The sequence below is a fragment of the Onychostruthus taczanowskii genome, unplaced genomic scaffold (genome assembly GCF_017590055.1).
Source record: "Onychostruthus taczanowskii isolate IOZ18803 unplaced genomic scaffold, ASM1759005v1 scaffold17, whole genome shotgun sequence".
NCBI lineage: Eukaryota > Metazoa > Chordata > Aves > Passeriformes > Passeridae > Onychostruthus > Onychostruthus taczanowskii.
The window spans coordinates 6,428,461-6,455,559 of record NW_024498906.1 but is presented as its reverse complement, the minus strand read 5'-3'; the positions used below and the strand labels follow the sequence as shown (position 1 = coordinate 6,455,559).

Below are 27,099 nucleotides of genomic sequence, written 5' to 3'. Positions count from 1 at the left end.
TGCTGTTCTTTGAGGTGCATTTGGACTGCACACAAATCCAAGGGATGAGATGAAGGAAGACAACATGGCCTTTAGCGTTTTACTTCTAGCAGTTTGTGTCTGAAGGGGGCGAGAGTATCAGTGTAACTCTGCCCTGGAGACATGGATGAAGCTGTGTTTAGGAGATATGCTGTTGATGATGATGCTAAAGGACAGGTTTGGAATTATTATTGGAGCTGTCTTGCTTTCAAGGGAGCATGTCTAAGTGAATGTGAGTATTCCATGTTTGAAAGCTACCAGGAACAAATATACTGGAATAATGTTCATTTCTGAATATTGGTTTTATGAAATCAAGGCTTGTAATAACATGGAAATTACTATTTTAATAAATGAAAAGTCAACTCTCACCAGGACAGATGGAAGAACAAAGAAACTTTCCTTACCACTGTAGTTACTAGCAGAGAGCTTACTCTGAATTTTTAGAAGCCATTAGAAACCTTCATGTTGCATTTTTTGTGTGGAATTGATTTCTTAGAAGTCCTGATTCATATCTAGATACTTCGTAATTAACTCTAGAGTTAGTTCCTTTTAATTAGAAATCAAAATAGATTTTCAGTTTGTTTTATAACAGAGCCTGCACTAGTTGGACAGAAATACACAATGAATGGTAAGCACTCAAATAGCTTTACAAGTGCAGTTCTTCTGCAATTTTTAAAAACCTTATTTCACAGTGTTACTTTAGCATGTTTCCTGTTTTAAATAAGAGTTCATATTGTACTTAGTGTAATATAACAGACAATATTTCCCTGGGGAAAAAAAAAAAGAAAAGAAAAAAAAAAAGAAAATGCTGTGGTCATCCTAGTGCCTTTAGAAACCTAGGACGAATGCAAATTTTTATTCTTTCACAAACACAGTTAACCACTAATCTTCACTAATTTTTTAAGTCAAGCATGTATCTAAGCATGGTTCTTTGATAGAAGTGACTTTCTTTTCTGTTCCAGTTAATTTCAGAACATGGTAACTCATTGTGTTCCCAACAGATAAATGGGAGTGACATCATCTTACACCAAGTGGAATTTGTTTCCTTGGTTTCAGTTTCATGAGTGCAAAACAAACTCCAGGAAACAGCAGTGGCATGATTTGTCTTTTGTGAACTAAAGAGCAATTGATGATTTAATTTATAACTTCAACCTTTGCTTGACACTAAATTTTTATGTTATCTTTCCAACAGTTGTGTTCAGATAATAGAATCTGAATTTTGAAAGGTATGGTTTCAGTGCCAGTAAGAATAACCACTCAGATATCATAATTTCTCCTGTCTTTGTACCAGAATTTCACAATAGTCTTCCTTCTTTCCAGCAGTCTTAAATACTGGGTATTTTTGGCATTAATCATGATTATTTAGGAAGTGACACTAACACCAGGTCCCTGTATACCAATTAAATGAAAACATATAATTTTTTAAAATGTGAACATATAATTTTGGGGGAAAAAAAAACACAATAGAAGATAGACTGTTAAATTATTGTCTAATATAACATTCTATCCTATCAGCATGCAACTTGTTTGTCTTTTCAGGTTATTGTCTTCCCTTAATATTTATGCCGAAGTCTTTCTTCTGTAAACAAGTGCTCCCTAAAATTAAGGGAGCACTGAAACTGTGAGAAATCACTGAATCAATGAAATACAACAAAGTTTTCCAGAATAGGTGTTAATTTAAAATATTTCTTTAGGAATTGCAGATGAGAATGTTAAAAAAAAAAAAAAAAAAAAAAAAAAACAAAACCAAGACACACAAGGCAGAAAAAGTTAGAAAAATACTCAAATATATACAATTCAAAAGCAAAATACTAAATTGCCAGGTAACTAATTTTTGCCTTTTTCATGTCTTATTTAAGAATTATCTTCCAGGGCCTACATTGCTGACTATATTAATTCAGATCTAATGAATCTCAAATCCACTAAAAATTAAATGTTGTGAGAGAATGTGGAGAAGTTGATACCAAATATCTTTAGAAAGTGCTTATTGATAATTCTGAAAAGCAGAAAAAAGTGATATGCCGGTCTTTTATCAGAAAAGATACCAAATCCATAATAACGATAATAAAAATACATTGAGGCTGTATAAAATTCACAGACAACTAGCAATTTTTTATAGTAATAAGAGTAAACCTAAAAAATAGTTAATAGATTTGTACTAAGAATTAGTTTCATTTTTGGATAACAGTACAACTGTCAAGTTTTCCTGAAAAGTTTTTATTTTATTTTATATATATATATTCTATATTTATATTTATATATTTTATTATATATTCATATAATTTTTATTTAAATTTTTTATTAAAAGTATTTATTAAATTAGCTGCTGATTAGCCTGGTGAGGGTGAAGGAAAAACATTTATTGTGCATAAAGAATTGATTTATTGTCAGAGAAATAATATTTTCTAGTACTATTTCTAAGACCACATAGTAGCAGATGTCATAATCCCTTACTGATATATTCTGTTGAGTTGAGAACTAATCCAATCCATGGATCTAGATATTAGAAAAAATAAAGAAATACATTAATTTTTCAAATGTAAGTAACCTGCCTATATTCTGAATTACTGCAGAATCAGCAAGCCTTGAGGACATTCCTCTCTATGGCATCTAAATCAGATCCAGCTTCTGTGCTCTTCTTGCTTAGTAGAAATTATAGAGATACAGTATTAAGAGATCTGCATTCAGCCCAAGTGATGTATTAAGAGTAAAGTTATCTTTTCATAGGATGAGATATTTCTTGGAGGGGTATCTATAAGCAACTGACAAGTGCAAACCTAGATGTTAGAATACTGAGAAAATTATTTTATTGAATATAGATTTTCAAAAACATTTAGGTACTTCAATCCTTCTATCATGGCCTGAAGCTCTTACTTCAGAGTGGTCCAACTCTTTCATTCATCCCATGCCAATCTTGTACAGACTTCTCATTAACATTCCACTAAAAAAAACATGCTTAGGTCTGAATCCCTTTGTGACTGTTCATTATACAACTATTTAGCCTTGCAAAAAATCCAGAGTGAAACCAAAAGGTAAAAGGGGCACATCTAGAACTTTTAAGAAAATGGTTTTGTAGCCTTGATGGCCATATCTGTCTTAAGGAACATCAAAATAGAATTATTGTATGTGATTCTTTAATTTTAATTAGATATACTAGGGAGCTGTTTAGGCTATTTATATTTTCCTTCCCAGAGTTTCTCAGTTGTGGATTTCCAATTTCCATCTGAGGCACTAACAATGCTCTGTAAATGTTAAGTCATTTAAGTTATGAGTCATGTGGCCTACCTTTAGATGTCCAAGTTTTAGTTACCTATTTTACAGTACTTGCCTGTGTTCTTTCTCAGTTCAATCCTGCCAGGCAATCCTTTCCCAGGTAACTGCTGCACTATATACAGTGAGTCTCTGACTCTTCAGAGAGACCAGACAAGATAAGACTAGAGACATTACTTTTGGATAGATAAAATTAGGGGAGATTAATCTTGAGCTAGAAAGTACAACAAAACAATGCAGTTTAATTTATATCTAAATGTGTTGTTATATATCTCTTTCACTAAGCCCAGTCAGCATTTCTTTGTACTTGCTTTTACTCTGACAAAGTGAATGACAAAAATGAATGTTAGCTGGCTTTTTTTCAGTATTGGGAGAAAAGCAACTAGTGGAAAGCATAGGTGTATTAAGAGAAAGTGAGAAATAGTAGCTGTTCTCTTCTGAAAAAATGTCTGCTCACATATTTCTGTTGAGGTTGTAAGTCTTGTTATTAGAATTACCCTTGCCTCAGGATTCAAGGTGAAAGTGAAAACCAGAACAGATTAGTTCATCCCCAATGAGAGAAGAAAATTATTTCCTTTCTAGTGTTAATCTCAAAATAGTTGCCATGCCTTAGTTACATGCAGGGTAGGGGTTTTTTTTCATTGCTTTCTTTCACAGTGACTCAAATTGTTCATTTAGATTTTGAAAAGGGCAGCTTATAATGCTTGACTCTTACAGCCAACATTAGTTGTTAATTTATTTCCGTACCCTGCTTACTGTACAAAAATGCTCTTCATAGCAGTTGCTATATAATCAAATTCTTGCAACAAATTTGCCACTTGATTTGCCCCCATAATATTGCACTATCAAGTTAATGTATTGGTAAGTGTCATTGGTTACTTAATTGCTAGCAAATAAGTATAAAATTATGTATAACAAGCAGGTGTAATATAACATATAAATGGACAATCTAGATAGGGCTTTCTGTCAATATTTATAATGTAAAGAAACCCAAAATATATATAAATATTTGTGTGGCCTAGTTTATAACTAAAAATATTAAATTTGTAGCAAAGCTGGAAAATATTTTTACCTTGTATATGGCCATTAAAATGTCTCTTTTCATGGGGCACTATGTATAAGATCATCTTCTAAATTGAACTGCTATAAGTGAAATCTGAAATTATTTGTTAAACTTTAACAGCAAATTTGAGGCAGGATAAGAAATAACACTGCAGCTTTTGGTAAAAGAGCTATGTTTATTAAATCACTGTCATAGTGTAATTAAAAGAGTTTAAAACAGGAAAATGTTATGGGAATTGAAGGTGCCTGTATTGTAAAATGAGGTGAAAATAATTCAGAATTTCTTGTAATAAGTAGAGGAGATAATCTTGCATGTGTTTGTGCTGTGAAAGTGTTTCAGCTGAAAAAGAATCTTGTATATTTTAAAATCACCAACCCTCAAGGCTGACAATTAGCATAACTTAGCATAACTTTACTGTAAAATGCTCAGTGACAAAACTGCACCACATTCATACAGGAATTATTGTAGAGCCTTTTTCTGCTGTACAAACAAAGATTTCCACTGAAATGTCTGGGAAATGTTATGGCTTAGTCATGAATATGTGGGCTGTAGAACTATGGGTATGCAAATATGTATGAGGAGAATTGCAGGCAGAAGCAAATAGACTCTGAGCCATCTGGATATGAACTGTCTTGGGCCTTCATGTCAGATATACAAAAGAATATGACATTGTGGGCAGTGTCATAAGCTATGAGACACAGCTGGAATGAAGGGTATGCTTGCTTTAGGGACAATGCTGTGTTAGAGCATCTCTGTAACTTCCCAGATAGTCCTGATTTATAGCCAACCATCTGAAAGCACAGGCAGAGCTCATTCATGCTTAGCTGCATCCCTCCATGTAGGTATAGCCTAAGAAAACTGCAGGATACCCTCAGGTCCAAAACTTTATTTGCAGTGACTTCTATTACCTTCTGTAAGTGTTGACAAATAAGGTATGCTTTCAGTGTTGGTATTGAATCACTGCATTGTGCTGTGCCAGAATTTTTTAGCTGGATGAATATTTAGCTGGGTCAGCTGTGCACTGGATGAAAGATGAGGTTGCAGGAACTGCCATTAGGTCCAATGCATATTGGATGTACTAAGATGAGCTCCTTTGCAGAATTCCCTTGAAGCTTTTTAAGGAATTGCTGCTCTCTAGTTGCCATGGTGCAGTGTGCACGTCCCTGCAAGTACCTCCTGGGAAAGCATTTTTGGCAGTAGAGGGAGCCTAATCATTTAACATCTGTAGCTAAAGTCAGAAGTTACAGTTTTCAGTTTTATACAGTTTACATCACTGTTGTTTCTCAGCTCTCAGTACATCTTGTTGCTAGCATCTAATAAATATAATTTTCTCTTGCTTCCTTCAAGGCAGTTTGAAAGGAGCCTTTTTCTTTTGTTATATTTATTACAGAAACCCCTATGTGCCAAAGAGACAAAGACAGCACACATTAAGTTTGGAGTAGAAAGCAGCAGATTTCGTGTACTATTATAGACCTTGGTACTAATAGTTTTGGGATTACAAGGTTCAGTCTGGTGACCTTCAGTAATTCAGTGAGGGTGGTCAGCTTTGAAATTTTCTTTTCTGTATGGGCAAGTCAGTGCTTGAGGTGATTTTGGTGAAAGCTAGTTAATGTTTCAGATGTGATCCAAACTGTTCTGGCAATGGAACTGACAAAACCATTTACTTTGTCTAATTCTTATAACACTGGGTATGCTGCACATTAATAGAGTAGTTTCTGCTCCCTAAATTTTTTACCCTTGAGATTAATTTAGCCATTTATTTATTTATTTATTTTTGTCTGTGGAGCTATGAATATTGTTTATCATAGGAAAAAAGTTTCCTTCTTAATTTGAAGCAGAGTATTGCAGGGATGTCTTGTAAAAATAAGCAAGACATCTGTTTTCTATTTAGTGTTACTAACAGGATGAGAGTACCCCAGATTTATAGATGCCATTTTCAAAAAGGAACAACAAAAGTCAGATGGACCATAAACACTTTCAAAGTTTTATTACTAAATTATACACATGATGGAAATTGGTGTAAGTGTTACAGTATAACTAAACAATGGATTTTGACTAAGGGGTCTGGTGAAAGAGAAGAGAGAGAGAGAAATTTAAGAGAGAAAGAGCCACAGGGATCCAGCTGATGGGGCAAGCACCACCCAGGCTTTGTGGAGGCACCTTTTTAAAACTAAGTTTTCCCCACCCTGGAGCTGAGTTTCTTGCTTTCTGTGCAAATTAGTTATCATCTTCAGTTTGTTCTTCTAGACCTCTCTGAAAATAGGTCAGAGAGTTTGTGGTGGATTTTAGGAGTCTTGGTTGGGGAATAAAGAGTACTGGGCTGGCCTTTGGCCAACAATCCATGCCCTCTCCTTGACCTCATTCCTGTACTTGCCCTGTACTCTGCTGTTCTTAGCTCCAGGAGCCAGAACAAGGACAATTGTCCCATGAAAGTACTGCCCCACCTCTGCCTGGCCCTTTCTTCAGCCACATGCTCTTCTTTCTCACAGTGTGCTCTTACCAACAACCCTTGGTTGGCTCTGGCCTTCTGGCTATCGGTGTCTGAGACATGCTTAACCACTTATCTTCTGGACTTCTGCAGGACACTGTGCCATAAAGGCATTGCAAGTAGTTGTTTCCAATGTTATATTATTTGTTTCTTCCTAGAATATATAGTTTCTTCTAGCTTAGACTTTCATTATTTCATCTGATTGGTAATTTTAGGTGTTTAGTTGCTTTTCTAGTAAAAGAGAGATTAATTCTTAGCGTAAGGTTGAAAATTTTCTTCCAGCAGTTACACTAAAATAAAATGAGTGACAATTATTTTGCTGTGCTCCTATATCATTAAGGCTGATATCACTCAGGAAAATTGGGTTTAGTAATAACTCCATTAAGACCTTGAGGCAATTTTCTATCTATTAGGGCTACACAAGGATAACACTGTAAGATTGTATAGCCTCAATTCTAGTCAGATTATCTGATTTACTCTTTCTGTCCGCAAGTCTTGTATGACAGCAAGAAAATCAAGAAGAGAATTAATCTTCTTGCCAAGATTAAAAAACAATAAAGCAAAAAATTCAGATAAAATTCCCATCGAATACAGAGCATACCTAAATTTTGCATCTGTGAATGCATTAGCTGGACAGCTGGAATACAGTTGTCAATCAAAACGGAACTCAGGGACCCTCTGCTTGTCTTTTTGGACTGTTAAAACAAGTAAAATGTTATTTCTTCTTTCCAGCAACCAATTTTTCAAAATCCTATAACAGCACAATTACCTCTGAGATTTCCTTCTCAGATTTGGCTGAAATTGGCTAAAAGGCTAGAAAATTTATTCTTGGAAATGAATGATGGACAACATGATCACTGAAGTTCCATTTCCTTACGTTTTATTTGCTTAGCCTGTTAGTCATAAAAAAAATCACTAGAATCCCTTTTAGCAACTTTGTGTGATTACAGCTTGCTGCCATATTTTCCCCTTTTACTGAGCTGTGTGACATCTAGCTATGGTGACTTAGAGAGTTTTCATTTCCTTAATTAGTGTCACAGAATCACAGAATAATTCCAGTTGGAAGGACTGTCAGGGACTCTCCCAGTCTAGCATTCTGCATAAAACGTAGTCAACACTGCTAGACCAGCTTACTTTAGCCAGACAGGTCTTAAAGACCTTCAACAACAGAGACTGATCAACTTCTTGGCAGCCTGTTCCACAGCTTGACTGTCCTCATGGTGCAATTTTTCCTTATGTCTGGTCTAAACTTCTCATTTGCTTTTATGTCTGTTGTCTTTCATTTGCTTTTATGCCTGTTGTCTTTCATCCTCACACTATGCACCCCTCTGAAGAGCCTGACTGAAGCTCTTCAATGCCCTCCTCGCAGAGCAATGGCTCCAGCCCCATGGTTTCGTGGCGTTGTCCTGCTGAATTCACTCCAGTTTATTAAGATCCTGTTTTGACCAGTGCAAAACTGGACACTGTGTTCTAGATGTGGCCTAATGAGACTTGAGTGAGGAAGGGTAGTCTTTTCTCTCCATCTGCTGGCTGTGCTGCTGCCAACACAGCCCAGGATATACTTGTTTTGGGTAACAAGGCACACTGCTGGCTCATGTCCCGCTTGTTACACACAATACCCCAGATCCCTTTTTGCAAAGCCACTTCCCAGCCAATCAATTTCCAAACTATATTCTTGCAAGGGGTTCTTCCTTCACAGGTGCTGGACTTTGCATTTTTTTATTAATTCAGTGGGGCTTCTGTTGGCTCAGCCCTATCTAGCTCCCTCTGAATGGCAGCTCTGTGACTAAACATGTTGACTTTTCCAGCTCTTGTTTAATCCTGATGGGGAATGAAGGACTTTAGAACACCCTTCTTGGGGTTGTTAGCAGATGAAAAATTAGATATGAGCAGGCAACAAGCACTTGCAGCCCAGAAAGCCATCTTGGGCTGTAAAGCCTTTACTGTCTCAGTGTCCTGGCATGCAGCCTGGCTGGGGGAAAACACTTGTAGGGTTTGAGTTCTGTGACATAATTCTCAACTTGCCCTTATCTACTTCTAGGATTTCACCTTCTTCAATCATGTCTATAAGCACAAAGGGCAGGGGGATCCTGCTGGTCCTTCTCCTTTTTTATAGATTCATTATATTTTTCAGACTTTATGCAATTTTATTCTTTTAGAACTCTGATGTCATACTCATGAAGAAAATGCATCATGCTTGTTTGAGTGGTAGGGGGTACTTCATCTGGTGGAAAATCCTGCAAAGAAATCAGGACCTTCTGATACAAGTATTCTCCTTTTAAGATATCTAAAGCCTCATGCATTCATCAGTAAGATTTCCTGTGGTCTCTCTCTAGAATCTGCTTGATATAGTCCTCTGGAATATGTTAATAATCAGAGGTTATTGTTCTGTGGTCCTGTGGTGTCTGTCTGTCTTATCTAGGAAAGGACTTGGATTTCTTGAACTTCTAAAGATTTAAAACGTTTCAGAAAAGCAAGCATCTGCTTCTCAACAAACCAGAAACTGTGAATATAATTTCTAACTATGCAGATTTTCAGAAATGTCTTCTAAGTCATATACTTCATCATTTTACTCAGTGTTTCTTTCAAACATTCAAACTCTTCTTTATTGTCAATTATAGTTAATAAAATTCTAAAAGTGGTAGTGTTTGATTTTCCTTTATCACCACTAAACAAAGAGCTTCCTTCCACAACTTTTGTTAGCTGTTATTGTTAAGTGCTGTGTCTGTCTGCAAAACTGTTTTTCCTGGCCATAAATTTGCCTTCCTAAATATAAAGTGTTGCTATAGGTTGAATCCTCTGTACATTTATCTTTGTCTGTGTAGTTGAATGCATGTATGAAAGTGCTTTTAGCTGCTCCATTCTAATATTGCTGTCAGGTTGAGAGACATTGCAGTTGTATTTGGAACCATTTTGAAAAAGGGGGTAAAGGAAAGAAAGGGTAAAGAAATTTAATCTTTATAAGGCTTTATGGTCCAGATTTTATTGACCGATGCAGCACTTTATTCTGCAGAACTGGAAGTTAAGTGGTTTTAGGTAAAAACACCTATATGCATAGCTCCTTGCTGCCATAAAGTTTAGCTTTCTAAACCAAGTTATTCTCAAGGTATAGGGCTTTAGAGCACTCATCTTCCTGGGAAAAAGGAGGCCTTTAACTGGTGTGTCAGACACATTATTCATTCAATTCAGAACTTTTGACACTGATGTTTAATACCAACCTAAGAAAGGAGTTGGCTTGTGCTACTTTCTTGCCACGAGGGGGAGAATTTCCTTTTTCCTTGTTCCCTTTTATCTTCTGCAGTGATCAGAACTACCTGAAGTGAATTTTTGCCTTGTGTTCTCATAATATTATTATGGGTGGGATACTCACACATGCACAGAAATTCGTGCATGAGAGGTGTGAGATCCTATGAGTTTCTCAGTATGTATCTCATGATAGTCATATATTTTGAGAAAGAAATCACATGGACTAAGAAGTGATATGGTAATATGAAATTGAATTTTCTACCAAAAAAATGAGTACACTGAAGAAAAAAATAGGCTATCAATATTTGTATGTTTTGTCTGTTAGCATAGTTAAAGATAAGCAAAATATAAGGAAAATGTAGCTGAGAATATTCTAAATATTCTTTAAATACAATAATTTGTAGCATATATTCACCACAGTATAAATAAATGCCCCTGTTTCTATTCTCAGAGAAAAGAAAAATGCAACAATATAAGCTCAGTTTCAATTACTGTTTAGAAGCAAGCACATTTTAAAGAATTTTGATTTCTAGATTCATCTATTTAGTATTTATTCAGTAACTTTCTCAGATTTCATCCATCATCTCAGAATTGTATGCCAAAATCTAGGCTCCTGTAATGTTTTTAACATGATAAAATTGACACTTTGATTTTTAAAAGGGATCTCTGAAAATAGGGTGCTGACAAAAATAATAAATCTCAACTCTCAGAACCATCATTGTGTTCTAAAGCAGTAAAAGGTCAGAACTCGTTAACTCAGGAAAATTAATAGTTTAGGGATGTAGTCTGAAAAAATGTTTAACTGTTAATCTTTTCTTTAAAATGTTTAAAATGTTTTGCTTAAATGTTTAATTTTTAATCTTTTGCAGAAATATCTATTAACATGATTCAGTATTTAATATAGACTGCCCGTATTATTATAGCATATAAAATGCAGTAATTGTGATTGCTTTCCATGTAGAACTAAAAAATAATCAGTGAAATTTATTTGCAAGTTTCACTACATAACATAATTTTCTAAAAATCATCAGAGCATTTGTTGAATATTTTTGTTTTTCAAAGCCAGACTCTGCCCTTTTGAAATGTTGTGCATATTATGTCTTCTTTAATGATAGACATTCTGCAATTAAAGCTTGAATTTGTGGAATTGTGGGACCACTCAAGACACATTGCTTTGCCCTGATCCATTAAATTCTCTCTGGCAGATGTGTTTTCTGGCTGTGCACAAGATACTTCTACTCAGATGCCATATGGTTAATGAAAAGAAATCATAAGCAGTAATAGAAACTGTCTTATGTATTAAATAGTTCCTAATTCCATATCTAGTCCTATTCACCTCTTATTGAGTTTCCTTAACAAATCTGGCTAAATCAACTCAAAACATCCTAAAAATTATATTATTGTCAGTTCATAAATAAGACAGGAAGAGCTGTGATATTTGACTGCTTTTTAAAGGTTAGATACAAATATTCTAATTTGCCAAGAAGTGAACTTAAATTCCACCCTAACACTCTACCCACAAGAACATTTCCCTCAAATACCACCTTTATGGACATAAGGAGGGACTGAAGTGAGAAGCTGTATCAGATGTTAGAAATAACAAAGTGTTTGGAAACTATTTGTCCTTTTTTGTGTGATTTTTTTTCCTGTTTTTTCTCCTTTTATTCCCTGCCTTCTCTCCCTTGAGCCCTGCACCCATGGGGCGGGGGTGGCCTGGTGGCTTTGCCATGTTCCCAGTGCTGTGCAGGACTGGCTAACAGGAAAAGTGCTTTTTCCATCTTTCCAGCATATTTTTACTTTCCTGTCAGGATACAAAATGCCCTCTGCCTAGCTGGAAACCAAGATGAAACGTAAATCTGGGGAATCACTGAGTTGTTCTTTTCCACTCAGGTTCACAGGCCCTCACGTAACACAAAAATGTGGTACAGACACCTACTGTTACATGAATATTTTTCTCTGGACTTTTTAAGTCTCTTCCATAATTAATGACTTATTTCTATTATCTCCTCTGTTTTCTGTGTAGAAATGGTGGGATTAAGATGTTACCATTAAGGCTTTTATATAATGGAAGAAGTATTTCTGGCTTTCCTAAACAGATGAAAGACTGGCTAGCATCTTACAATGAATATTAATTTTAAAAGAAGCTATGCTAATAAAATAAAATCAAATCAATAATATAATCAAGCAAGAAAATTAAGTTAAAAACCATAAAGGTCCAAAACACCCCAGGTTCATATATTTTAATTATGATTGCTTTAAGCATTTTTTTTTTCCTATTTCACTACACACAACTGTGTGTCTTGTCTGTGTACATAGCATTTGACAATGTGGTAGATCAGGGAAAAATCAGAAGGCATAGAACTACTTAACAGGATAATGCTGCATTTTCATATTGTCAGGGTGATTAATGACAACCACTGTAGTTTGCCAGTAAAGGAAAAGGAGGAAATGTTGCTGCCTTTCTGAACTGATACTCTTTAGTAGACACTGTGGGAGACTGCAAGCCCAGAAATAAATTCCTTTAATAACCATGAGTGTCTTTGTCCCTGCAGGGCACTAAACAGACCAACAATTCTCTTCACTATCTTTAAATCCTCTGGCACAGCAGCAATGCCAGTTCAACTGCATTTCTTTTCTCCCATTTGGATGCACAATCCTTTGGTCAGTTCCCCAAATCTTTCTCCATCCTATAAAGTGCCATCATCTTCCACACACTGTAGCAGGATAGAGCTTCCAAGGTGTTGCCCGCCTATGAAACGCCGTGGTCCTAGCAAACGCTGAGCTGTTCACGACTGTGGTTTTGGAATCATTTCTCCAATCAGTTCTGAAAAGGCAGTTTGTAAACAATTGTAAACAATACCTGTGTAATCTGTACCATTGTAAAAACAATTTTACAATGCAATTTTACAGTGCAATTATCCACATGAGACAAAGAGAAGGGGATATGTAGTTTGATGGCAAGTAAGTACAAAGCTTCTGTAACAACCTGTCTTCTGCCTTCTAATGCTGACTCTCTTACGGCGCTGTAAGTCAGTCAGTTCCACTGCTTTCAGTGGATTTGCACTACTATGGGAAAGGAAAAAGTAGAAAAAGATCACTAGAACTCATGACTCTTGAAAGAGAAAGAAATCATTTTGCAACAAGGTTTTGTTTCAGCTTATGGAGCATGGAGCAATGCTGCCAAAATATACAATCATATATGAAAACAACATTTATAGAAAGAGACTTAGCAGTAGCTTTGAGTCTCCAAGTCAGTTCCCACCTGGATTTGCTGTTTTTATTAAACCTCTTTTTCAGATTTGTCATCTAATGTCAATGGTAGCAGAAGTTACAGATGCTTAGTTTTTAAAATCAAGTCCATGAAATTCAGTGCAAGCAAGATGTAGAAAATAGGACCTAATCACAGCTGCTATATCGTTTTTCTTCACCAACTCAAGTTATTTTAGTAAGTGTTGCTGTTAACTCAATAGTCTAGTCATGATCGTCCACAGAATCCTCTAAAATATTAGTATTCCTCTAAAGCAGGAAAGATAGTAACATCATAAAATAGTATGGAAGACCAGACAGCTGCAGAAGTTGAGCTGGGTAGCACCACAGATCTTCTGGCCATGGTACAGTGGAAGCCATGGGAGAGATAAACTCAAGGCAAGACGAAGAAGTGAAAACACCACACTGACCACTCTGATGAGAGAGGATGCAACAAGGACATCACTGGTGCAAGGGAATGCAACAGGGACTTGATAACTGAAAAGATTGTGTTGCTAAGGGAACAGGGGCAAAGGGGTCTGAGTGGAACATTTTGCATGGAAGTTAGAGAGCTATAAATACCGGTGAATAGTGTAATAAACTGGCCTTGCTTGCATAGCATGGTCCATGTCCTCAATCACTGCAAATAGAAAGGTTGAATACATAGCATTGAGAGTAGCTGCTAGAAATGTTGAAACAGTAACATAGAACATGCTTGCTATGATCTGAACACTGCAGAACATGTTAAGACAGAGCAGAATAAATCAGCATTTATTCAGGGAAACCTCACTGAATTGCCTTTGAGCTCTCTGTGTATTTAGCAGGAAAATAGGCGAGACTGAAGCTAAGAATGGAGTTCTTGATTCAGCTTGTTTTTTGTGATGACATAACTGGGAGCTCTGGGAGTGTGCTACCTGTAGCCTCTACACTCTCCAAGATTCTGATAGAGACAGAAGAAGAGCACACTTTTTGTGAAGACTACTACACAGTTGAATTCTCTGCTGAGTAAGTTTCTACAGCCTTGATTATGATATGTCCATGAATAGAGTAGGAGAAGGTTGTATTGGAAAGAAAATAAAAAGGTCTGTGAACAACTTGCAGTTTTCTAGGACTTATAATTATCTAAGATTTTTATATTTTCTAAATTTCCAACTTTGATTAAAGTGCAAGGGGTGATTATTCTCTACCTGAACTCTGAATTGTCTGGTCACTAAACAATGAATTACAGAGCAGAAGTTTAAAAAATTCCACAGTTTTAACTCTCTAAAATTTTCCTTCTCTCTTTTATTTGTAACTTCGAAATGACAATACTGTCTTTCACAAGACAGCCAGACAGCTGTCATTCTGTTTCTCCATTTCAATTTTCTATTTTTTTTTTTAATACTTTCATTTTTATCACCTATGGTAACCCTGGGATGCAGGGTTCCTCGCCTGTTGGGCTAAATGACAGCAGGTTGCTTGCTTAGCACTTCCAAAGGGTGCCAAGCTAAGATGTTCCAGCTTCCTTACCTGCTTGCAGAGAAGGAATAACAATAGGTAATGGGGATAACTTTGTTTGCACTGTCTTGGTCCTAGGTAAAGAGAAGAATTAGTAAATAATGCACCACCATCATGAATGCATAGTTTTTTATATATTTGGTGTTTCTAAAACTGCCTGGCAGTATTCTTTCTGCTGCTTTCAGCAGTGTTTGTAAAGGAGACTTTCTGTGCAAATTCAGCAAATTATCTAGTGAGCTAAACCTCACCTCCAGGTTAATGACTGCTCAACCTAGCCCTGTGTTTGCTAAAGGAGAGGGGGAGTGCACCTTCACATTCTCCTCATTCGCACATGAGAATGAGGACCTAGTGACTGTTTTCAGACTCCTGAAATCAGCAGCTGTGATACGGAGCAGAGTGGCCTATCTCAGTTTACACTTGGCACTCAGGAGCTCTTCATCCCCTACAACAGAAATCTATTGATCTCTTGTTTCTTATTTGTGAAATTGTTACGAATGATTTTTTGTAACAGTTTCACAAATAAGAAATTGTGCCATGATTTGACAGTGACATCCTTTTTGGGTTTATGGACTTACAGCAGTGAGGTTGACTAACACAATATACTCCTGTGGATGACATGCTCAGTGGAGTTTATGATGACAGTAGTAGAATCATAGAATATTGAATCCAACTCCTGACCTTGTGCTAGACACACCAAGAATCACAAGAGCATTGTCCAAATGCTTCTAGAAGTCTGTCAGTCTCGGTGCTGTGACCACTTTCCCTGGGGAGCCTGCTGCAATGGTCAGCCACCCTCTGGGTGAAAAACCTTCTCCTGATATCCAACCCAAACAACTTTCCCAAATCTTCATTTGCTACCCCGTTATAAACCTCTGGTCCAGCTGGCTTCCTCGTGAGTGGTGGAAGCTATGGCCACCAGCTACTGCAGGTGGCTTCTTTTTTGTGTAAGAAAAGGTGTAAGGCTGTGCAGTGCATGTACACCCTGGAAGGGACCCAGCACCCAGCCAGGTCAGCCTTGATAGTGCTAAACAGGTTTAATCTTGCACTCCATCTGCACAAATCTTTTACTGTTAGGCTTGGCATAGTGCTGTTTGAGTAAAGACAGATTGATTACTACCCCAGAGTGGCACACAGATTCTGAGCAGGAAGTCTGAATTTTAGTCCTGGGCTTTTACTGCATCACTGTTTTCTCTACTTAATAGTAGAAAGCACAAGAAATCTTAGCTACAGTGATGTGATAATCCTTGAATTTTCCCTAGTCAGCATTTTTGTATTTGAAGTATCCTTTGAAATGTAAATTATGCACTGAAGTCATCAGTGTGTACCAGGCAGAGTGAAAAATTGAAATAAAGCCTTTATATACATATATATACAGACAAGTATAGATTTATGTACATTGCACATACACAGTTAAACTTCTCTATGGATGTGGCTGTTAAATTGCTATTAAAAAAAACGTATTTGAAGTAACAGAAGATGAAAAGAAGATTTTACTTCTGACAATGAAGAATCTAACAATTAGGATTAAATATAATTTTAAGGGATTCTCATTTTAATGCCCTTGATATTATAAGTAATACAAATGGTGTGTTGTGTGTGATTTCCACTAATGTGCAGCTCCTTCTGTCATCCAGTTTTCTACTGAGACATATTTATAGTAAGTAGAATAAATTAATTACAGAACCTTGTAATACAAGGTTGTAATTCCATCTAGTAAAAACCCCTGAAGTGGAACCTTAAGATGTTTGCTGTGTAAGGGAAGCAAAGCATAGGTAAGTAGACTTTGCTGATATGTCAAAGCTTTTCCCTAGGGGTAATGTCCAAAAATAAGAAAGATTGTTTTATTCTTCAACAGCTTGTTTTACTGGGCTTTTTTTAAGCTAGTACAGAAAGGAGTAGGATTCCTTCTACCTTTCATCTCCTTCTTCTTTTGTGTGCATATGTCTCCAAATGAGCAGCATGTTTTCTTGCATGCTAATTTCAAGCAATTTAAACACCTGTTTGGCTATTGTTTTTTTAAGTATGTAAAGCCCTAAGTTTTGAATTTTAAACATATTTTTTTTTAAAATCTCAATCTAATTATTTGACCATGTACTGTTAAAGGAACAACAAAAGTACAATTTCTCTAAAAAATATAAGGAAGGTCATGGTGTGAGTGCAGTATTTTTATCTGTGTTTACAGAGCACAATGCACTTAGTCAGCTATTTCTTTCTTCTACAGTTGAGCACCACTTTCATAATATTTTCAGTCCATTCTGTATTGCAGAAGCCCTGTTAGGAGCAGTATAGTTCTTAGCCAGTGCTGGAATGTTCCTGTGACAGTCACCAGATTCACCTGGGACTGAACAAGACATGATAGGGCCCAGAGAACTAAAAAAATACCTTACCACAGCTTGATTGAAAACAACTGCTCTTCCCTAGTTAAACAACTTAGCATGTCTTTTCCCACAGCATTTTGGGAGAAATTAGTTGAATAAGAAGGCTGTATTGATCCCCAGGAGCTGGCAGAGGACTGAGAGCCTTTTTTAAACTACTCTGGGGATTTTCTTTTTGGAGAAATCAAGCTGGCTGTCATCCTGTAAATGGAACTGTATAGCCCTCCTGCTTTCAGAAAGGGGAAGTTGCTTAAGCTTAAAGAGCTTCTTTGCTGTCATTACTTTGTCCTCCAGGGACTATTGCTTTGTGTTTCCTAGTTACAGGAGGAAGAGGATAAAATGTCTGTGGAGAACCAATTGCAAAAGTATCCATTGCAGTTAGCTTGTTACTCTGGTTGCAAGGAGGGATTTTCAAGACTTTCTTTCTCAGGAGACAAAGCACTGGGAATCTAAAAATCTTTTGTGGAAATCTGTGTCAGTACTTTTTTCTACTGATAAAAAAAGTTTGTACCCTGGAACTGCAGTTCTGCAAATTTTAAGCAAAATGTAATGGTAATTTGAAATTATTGGCTATTTGTCCAAGAAGTGTTAGAAACAGTGAGGATTCTTTTGCAGCTGTGGTAGATCATGGGCAATGACTGGGACTGGAGTGTCAGGTTTGTGTTCCAGGGAGACACTGCCATTTCTTTTTTGGTTCCTGTCTAAACTGTCATTTCTCTCTATCTTGTGTATCTGGCAAGCAGATCTCTATTAGATCTGAAGAGTTGGAGAAAATATGTGTTGCTAGGCTGGAAATTCCTGAGATGCCAGCCACAAGGTAAGGTGAGAAATGTGATTAATAAGGGTAGGGAATTGAAGCCTCTTCAATGTCCCTGTTGTAAATCTCCATTTCTTAGTTGTATCTTATTGCTCTTAAGAGCATCTCGTTTTTTCCTGCGAAAACTGAGTTGCTCATTGTGCTAAATATTAATAGTCATAGAAGACATACTTCCTTCTAACAAAGGTGATCAGTATTGAAACAAAAAAACATTATATTATTCCAGCACAAACCTTGCCCTGCCCCTTCTTCCCTTATGTGTTGTTCATAGTCTTCCTCCAGATTCTTTCCTGCTTCAATTTTCTTTTTGTAAATTTAATGAAACAGTATATGTTGCCACAGTCCAAATGATAACTATTTATTTTGCTTTGAGGAAAAGTGCAAACCTGCTTAGAACATTTATTTCCAAATTCCAAACTCCTTGATTTTATGGGCAAATTAAAACATCTGCATTAAATTCAACATAAGCCTGTGTTATGTAACAATTAAAATTCTGATTTTTGAATCCTGGACAATTTTCCTAGAAAGAGTTCTGAGTGGTCTTGGTGACACAAAAAATTATGTAGCTGCCAGAGGCTGCAGTTGCAGAAAAAAATAGGCCAAATGTACAAATTTCAAAAAATTCTCCTGGACTTAATGTCTCATGGTGCCTGATTAAGGTTTTTGTATGACACAATGGGGTGATAAAGTCCCTAAAACTCTTACTGCTGTAAACATGCCTATGAAGGCATTATGTGCCAGTTCAGATGATTGTGCGTGCATGTTTAAAGGATGGGCAGCTCTATCATGCTGCCCAACTCTTTATGCTAACAAAGCACCCAAGGCTCTCTTCTGTGATATAATACTGAAAAGATTTATAGCTGTGAATTTTCATACCAAAGTGGGTCTCTCTAAAACATCAAAATATGAGTTACGAAAAATTCACTTCCTGAAAAGCGCAACATGAATATTCTGCAGAGCTTTGTGCATCACTTTTCTTTGGTTAGTTTATCTACAGAGAAGTAAAATATGCCTTTTAAATACATAGGTCACAGTAACAGTGGCAAAGTATGGACATTTTAATCAAGTCTGTTTTAATATACCTGACAGCTCAATTAACAGGTATTAACTAAAAATATCTCTAGCTGGGACACTTAATAACTAAAAGTTAATTGTAACTGCTTTGAAATATCATCTTTTTTCTCTTCATAATTTCTTATGCCTGAAATCTAACTATAGTTCTTTAGAATCAAAATTGCACATTGTTCTGCAAGAAAGTAAAAGTTAATGTACTCAAAGCAGAGGATAATGGAACATGTTAACTAAATTATTAAACAGAGCTCCTATATCTTGATATAAACTTGAAATGAATGAGTAAACAAAATAATAATATTGTTATGACTAATTTAAAGTCTGCTAATATAAATACACATATATTCTACTATATTACTAATTACTTTCTTTACTGAGAGTGAATAAAGATAGTTAAACTGAACATGTCAGTTTTAAATTAAGCTTATTTTTAAGTTTCATTTTGAAGCTTTTATTCTGTAAATAATTCGTACTGTCCAGTGGGACTCACATATAGACCATATGAAAGATTAGAGCCTCATAATATGTGAGCTTCTTTTCTCTGATAAGCAGGCTATGTCTGTTCAGCTTCTGTTGATTCTTGCTGTATTGCTGTATCCCCAAAGGCTAGATTTCTGGTTCATTTCTGTGTTCTAAAACAAAACAAAAAAGGTGTTTGAGGTAGGAGATAACTGAAGACAGAAACTGCATTAAACTTACCTGTTACAGTCTTAATCTGCTTGACCTTAGACTCTGTTTCAATTATATTCTGGTTTTTTTTTTTTCCTCCTGATTACTGAAGAATAGGATGTGCAATGTAGACTCTCCACTTCCCAGAAAGATTTATGAAGGCCTTTGCAATGGTAGCTGACCATGTAACATTGTACAAAGCTGCCCTTTAGCATCACCTCAGCAACACTTTCTTTGAATTTATAGCATGCTTGAATAATTTTAACTACTTTCAGATGTATTTTATTTTTCGAGATCAGTGACGAACAGAGAAGATGATGTTTTTGGGATTCTTTACTGGAATCACATTACTGAGTGGAAAGGGACCCACAAAGATCATTGAGTCCAACTCCTGGCCCTGCACAGGGCAGTTCTGGAGTCACACCCTGTGCCTGAGAGTTGTGCAAACACTTCTTGAGCTCTGCCAGGCTGGTGCTGTGACCACTGCCCTGAGGAGCCTGTTCCACTGCCCAGCCACCCTCAGGGTGAAGAACCTTTTCCTCATACCCACCCTAAACCTCCCCTGTACTGGACAGCCACAATTTATGCTTCTGAGACTTACCTCCAGGACTCATAATTGTTTTCTGGAAGTTATTCCATCCAGTCATTAGAAACTTTCCTAACTGAGTTGGATCAAGTGGTAAAATATGACTTCTTAAAATATGACTTCTTCTCTACTGCCTATCTCTACTAGAGATAATAACCCTCTGAGTTATCATACCCTTGTAGGCACCTGTGCATTGTTTAAATTCTCCATACCACAATCATATGCATTTGCCAAAATGTCTTTTGCCATTTATTCATGAAGTGAGAATTTCTAGCATGATAAATTTGACTTCCAAATGTTGAAGGGTTTTTTTATTCACAAGGCTAATATATATATAATATTCTGAACATTTTTCTGTAAATTAGTGTGTATAATTAGGGTATCTATATATATGGATAAGATATATTTGTATATATACATTTTTATATATGTAAAATCCCTCATAAACATGCCACTTACTTTTATTTAGGTTTTAGGTGCTAGTAGTGCCTTCAGCTCCTTTTCTACAAAATGCATTGTCTTTCCTGTTTATCCTGGACATTGCAAACACTTTTTTTTTGTTACAATAAATCATTATTCACAGAAATGAAAGGTAAAAAGCAAGCTTTCAAATGCCACTACTGTGAAAATACTTACTAATTCTAATGATACTGGAAATTCTGAGTATATACTATACTTTCTGAGTATAGTATATATTTTTGTTTGTTTTTCTATTGTACTACAGTTGTCAGAATTATTCAAGATGTTTTTGTTAAATACAGAAAAGATACTGTAAGGTATTTAATATAAACAGGCTCTTTATTACTTACAAGTATTTTCTCCTTGATAGCAGTATGATGAACACTCATGAACACTCTCCTCTATCAATACAGTTTTCTGTGCTTTTGCGTTTCTTTAAGTTCTGTAAGTCATCAACATTTTAGTTTCAGAAAAAAACAGAGCTGTTCATGGTATGCTACTCTTACAATAAGACCTAGTGACTGTTATTTGAACCTAGGTTTCTTGTCTCAAATGAATTTTCCAAATTAAAGGTAAAAGGGGTTTAAAATGAAATTTTATTGTAAATTAAAAAAAAAAAAAAAAAACACAAAAAACCAAACACGTTTTTTAAATTAAAAAAAAAAAAAAAAAGCAAAAAACCAAACACACAACAATCACTTATTAGAAAGGTTTTTAACTGACTGAAAAGCTGTAAAAGATGAAAAATACCTAGTACCAATACAGGCATCAGTATTTTAATAAGATAATGCTAAGTGCTCTGTTATTACTATGATTTTCAGTGAAAGAAGGGCATCTAATTTTCCAGTATATATATTTCTGTATGCATCTACCACACCTTAAACAGGATAAATAGCATCTTTCAGGCTCAGGGAGTCAACAGCCAGCATTAACTGGTATAATCAGTTTTCTGTTATTCTTCCTGCTCTAATGCCACTATTGTAGGGGGATCTCAAGATAGGAAGTGGAACCATAAAATTGAACAGGGCAATTTTGAAGGATAAAACATGTTATTACAGGTTGAACTAAGAACTCTGTCATTGGAAATCATGGGATTTAAGCACTTCATAGTAATTACAGGAGACTACTGAGGGGACATCCTGTAATATGTACTTTGCATTACACACACTTATGGTCTATGCCACAAATTCAGTGACATTAATTTTTTTATTTATGAATTATGATGGTAATTTGAAGATTTTCTGAGAACTGATTTTCCCCAATTAGATATGATTTTTCAGCTCTCTATAAATCTGTGTCTTGCCCCTGTCTCTGTGTCCAGGCTTTGGAAACTGTCATTGAGCAGTTCCCAGATAGAATCTGAACTGCAGCAGAACCTGAGAACCAGAATGGGCTGCTGGATTTCAGTGCTATTGAAATTAGAATCTGAAAAATTAGAACCCATGAGTATTTTATTTGGGTTGGGATCAGGTGCTCTCTGTGCTCTGTCTCACACCAAAGAGTGCTCTGGATTTAGTTCAGATCAAACCCAGGTGGAAGAGGCTCTCTCCAGGAGCCTGTCCAGTGTGCTCCAGCAGTTAATGGGCACTGGGTCAGTGGGATGGGTGTAGCTGGGCAGTCCAGGCAGTCTAACACCCCTTAGTAGGACATGTGTCCTCTGTGCTGGCTGTCACACCTTCCAGCCACCACCCTGCAGTCACAGGAGCTGGGACACTGAAGAGCCATGCAAGTACTTGCTCAGTGTGTTGTGTGAACAGCAGCACAGTCCATTTGAGGCTTCCAACTCTGGAGAGCTCCAGGAGGGATGTTTGAGAGTGTCACGATAAGCAAGGTTGGGGTAAGGAGCTGCAAGCAGGGACCTCTCCCAAAGTTCCTACAATACCTGTAAAAGGAGAGCAAAGCTGGCTCTGGCTGCGTGAGAGAGGAGTGCTGTGGACAGATTTACAGAGTAGCCCAGCTCAAGGTCTGAGTTTAAAACCGGCCCTGAAGCCCTGGGCAGGAACCCCAGGTGAGGTTTCTCACAGCCATTCCTCCCTAAAGGCTGATGACAGCTTGTGCTGCTGTGCCACATCAGAACTGGCCTTAAGCAGGTCAGAGCCCCTGGGCTGGGGAAAGGAGCAGAACATCACCCTGACAGTCAGAAGTTGATGTGATTTGTCACTCATATTTAATTTCATCAGATGGATGCAACCGTAGGGTGGGTAATACTGCAGCTGCAGTATCCTGGCTGGAAGTGCACTGTCACCTTTGGAGGATGAAATGTGTATAATACCCTCCACATGCAGGCAGAAATGCTGGTTTGGATTTCCATAAAATTGAGTCACTGTTTGTTTCATGTGAAATATTTGATTTGGGGTTTCCTTATCATAATTCTGGTGGTTACACTTCAAAAAGTTATGAAATTTTTGGTTTTATTACCAATTGCATGGATATTTTTAATGTTTAAGAGAGTTGCAAAATATGCTTCTTTTCCACCTAGGTCACATTTAATCAAGCATTTTTAAATTTTCTCTAGGGAAAAGTTGTTACATACACTTAATACAGGTGTTGAGGCAAAGTTCTCTAAAATACATGGTTGCATCTCTGTTCTGATGAACGAAAACTTTGTAGGAAATAAATTGGAATTTTCAAGTTCATATGCCTAATAGATAGTTTTAGTTAGTGTAGAAAAAGAATGTATGTTTTATAAATTTTATTAAGTGTTTCTATTTAAACTATTGATGCACAGCATCCATTAGAATCTAATGCATTTGCTGTATTATTATTAATTGTAAATGGTTATTAAGTTTATTGCTCTCTCATGTATAATAAAAACGGATTTGTATATGCCTGAAAAACCAACAATGACTGACATGACATTGGTTTTTCTTAGCAAATTTAGTTGTCATTTTCTTTGATAGAGATAGACACTGAATGGCACGGTATCAGTAACTAGGGCAAGAAGAATAATAAAATCAATACAATTCAAGATATCAAAATATTTATAATGTAATTGTAATGTAGAATTTTTTAAATTTATGTCATGCTGCAGAACTTAGTTTCTGGGAAGAGGAGAGAAATTAAATTTTGAATTGATGGATGGTGTTGCTATGGTTATTTTGGTTGCAGTTTATTATTTATTTGTAGTTTGTGGGTGAAAGACAGGCTGCAAAGGTGTGAATACAATATGTAGAGCTAAGTGTTGTCCCAGAATGGACCCACAGCAAAAGCTGAGATCAAGATCAAGATACAGCAGTGTCTAAAGTGAGATCATCACTTTGAGTCCAAATGCAGAGAGGATATAGGAATTAAATATAAATTAAGAACTCACATGAATTCTGTGAAGTCAAAAGAAAGCATCAAAACCTGTGAAAATGTGTTAGCTCTTTCTTTAAGCAATTTAATTGTAGAAATTGCTTGACAAAAAAAGGTTTTCTTATTTTGTTATCTGTAAGAATGGCCTTAAATAGTAAAGTTAATGCTCTTACATTTTAATACATAGTTATTTATACTACTTTGATGTTTGTGTATTTTTACAAGGTGCTAATTGTGCAGAATTAAGCTGACAAAACTGCAAAATTTGTGGGTTAATATTAGCATAATCCTACAGTACATTGTTTAGCAACAGTATAGAAATTAAGTTTAGGGAATGTTTTTCCCAATATGAGGAATAAAATGCATGTTTCTTACAATACCAGTTTCCTTTACATAAATTATGTATTGTAGGAAATTGTATAAATAGCCTTCTTTTTCTTGTGGGTCAATTGATTATGAAGTTTTGCTAAACCAGGATCTATCACAAAAGTGGGTTTCATAGTTTATCAAGGAATGTTATCAAAATATCTAGAAATTAATTGAAACACAAATGCAAAATTAAGATTTGGTTTGCAACAACAAACCAACTGCCCTTTTTCCTCCATCTTATGTTTGTGTCTTCCATGTTTTCAAAGGTCTTTCCTTTCACCTTTGCACTGGTTCTTAAATACACCAGCCTTGTCACACAGAACATCAAGTGCAATCCCATTATGTAGTTTAGAGTTCCACTGACAGTGCATCCAAATTGGCATTTGTAAATTCTGTGCAATATCATTTGCAATGCTACCACAGAATATGAAATTTTACTTACAGAAGGTCAGGTCCAAGGGTTCAGAATAGAGGAAGGAAGGAAACAAGCAATACTTTTATGACTTAATGTAAATTGTACTGTGTATTACCCCAGCAGTTGTCTTTCATTGCTTTGTTTTCTTTCTTGGTCTCTGGAGGCAAAATAAATCCATTATGTACTAATATGATAAAAGGAAATTGCTCCCACAAGCTACTGCTTAACATGGTCCCTGCTGGAGTATCAGTACATATATGAAAAAATTGGGCCAGTGTGACAGTTGTTTTTTGCTTATCAACCCAAACATGCTCAAGATAGAGGAATAAAGCTGCCTTCTTTTGACAGAGCTCATGTACAATGCTTAACTCCCTTGTAAGGTGTGCAAGTGTTACATTCTGCTTGGCTTCAGGGTGTCTGTTTGCATCTTGTTATTGAGCATGTGCTAAGAAAACCAGAGAGAAGGACGCATCAGAAAGGAAATAGTGCCCAGGTTTCAGTCAGTCACCCACTACTCGCTAGCAGTGGCCACCCATAAACCATTATTTTGTCTTATGCTGGTCAGAGGGAAATGGTTGGAGCAGAGGAACACACAGATGAATGCCTACACAGGGGTATTTTAGCTCAATGACTTGTCTCTGATGGCAAACAAAGGTTTATCCCTGGGTAAGGGTGTGCAAGGTCTTTAATTTTCCTCTGCTCCACATTGTCTGCTTGATTCCTGAGGCAGACATATGCTTTGAGTTTTCATAGTCCTCAGAGTGCTGCTCTCTTATGGATTTATTCTCCATTCTGCTGTGCCAAGGCTTCAGCAATTTAGCTGTTCAGCGCTGATAGTTAATTAGGCTTCTCCTTTTGTGGGTTTTGAACTCACCACCTGGTAACAGGATTGTGCGTGGTGAAACAAACAAACAAACAAACAGAAGCCTCTTTGTTTTTAAAGTTTAAAAAGCTACTGGAAGCAGTATCGTGTGTGAGCAGATGTAATACAGAGATTCAGCACAGGAAACTCTCACTTAGGTATGCTCAGGAGAGGTGTCCCATAACTTCCCAGAGCAGGAAGCTGCTTGATGATGTTCAAATGCACCCACCCCTGCCACTGCAGCAAAAATTACGTTTTCTCTTATCGTTGTAACATTATTTAGGTATTTAATCACTGCAAGAACCTTGAATTTTAGTCACTTGGCTACTGATAAATTCTCTCTGTTTTTTGCTAATGTTTTATATTGGTTTATACTTATATTGAGAGTAACAAGGTTTTTTAGGCATGAGTAATAAACACTGGGACCTTATAAGCTTTAAATATTCATATCATCTTGTTGCAACTTTTTGTTTTTCTTCTCCTTATAACTGTTATTTCCCAGAGCAAAAAATGGAGGAAGGCTGTAGAGTGATGGGAGGTTCAGTTTGCAAGCTCTGGAATGCAAATTCAAGAATATTAATATCAACCCCTACTGAATTTTTTACATTTAAGCTTCTGATAAGCTTCCCATGCTGAGAAGAGTAATTTTACTTTGTGAGGAACAGGAGGAAAGATGTTTTAATATACTGTCCAAAATGAGAGATGATTCTGGACCAAAAAAAAAGAAATTTTAATTCTATTTTCTATGTGATATTTTTTAAGTCAAATTAATTTTTTCTTTGTAACTCTAAGTAGGGTAGTTATAAAAAAAAAAAAAACAACAACCTGTTAAAATGTGCCTTTAAATTATAAAATTTTAATTCTATTTTCTATGTGATATTTTTTAAGTCAAATTAATTTTTTCTTTGTAACTCTAAGTAGGGTAGTTATAAAAAAAAAAAAACTGTTAAAATGTGCCTTTAAATTATGTTTTGATAATTTTGAGCAATAAAATATGATAATTGTGATAAATTATCACAGTCATTTTAATAAGTAAGTTAGATGAGTGACTACAATATTTAATCAGGTCAATATTCTGTTTCTATTTTCTTCTAAGAAATGAAAAATCATTGGTAAAATGGAAAAGATTATCTGTATTTCCTCATACTAATGTCATTTTGTTTGGTGAATTAAACTCCTTAACATTCAAATAATCGTATAGTTTACCCATACAGAACCAGATTATCTCATAGAGAAATAATTGAGCATCTTTGTTTTTATCCTTTAAGTACACCCTAAAATCTATTATAATCCTGTAAAGGAGGATTATTAAACTAAACAACAGTAGCACATTTAATGATGATCTTCTAACAAA

General features: G+C 36.0%; 1 protein-coding gene across 8 annotated transcripts in view; it reads left to right on the top strand.

Annotated features, from left to right (window-relative positions):
• The window catches only part of DMD (dystrophin), a 1,147,932-nt gene that overhangs the window by 585,329 nt on the left and 535,504 nt on the right, over nt 1-27,099 (top strand). The window lies entirely within an intron of this gene.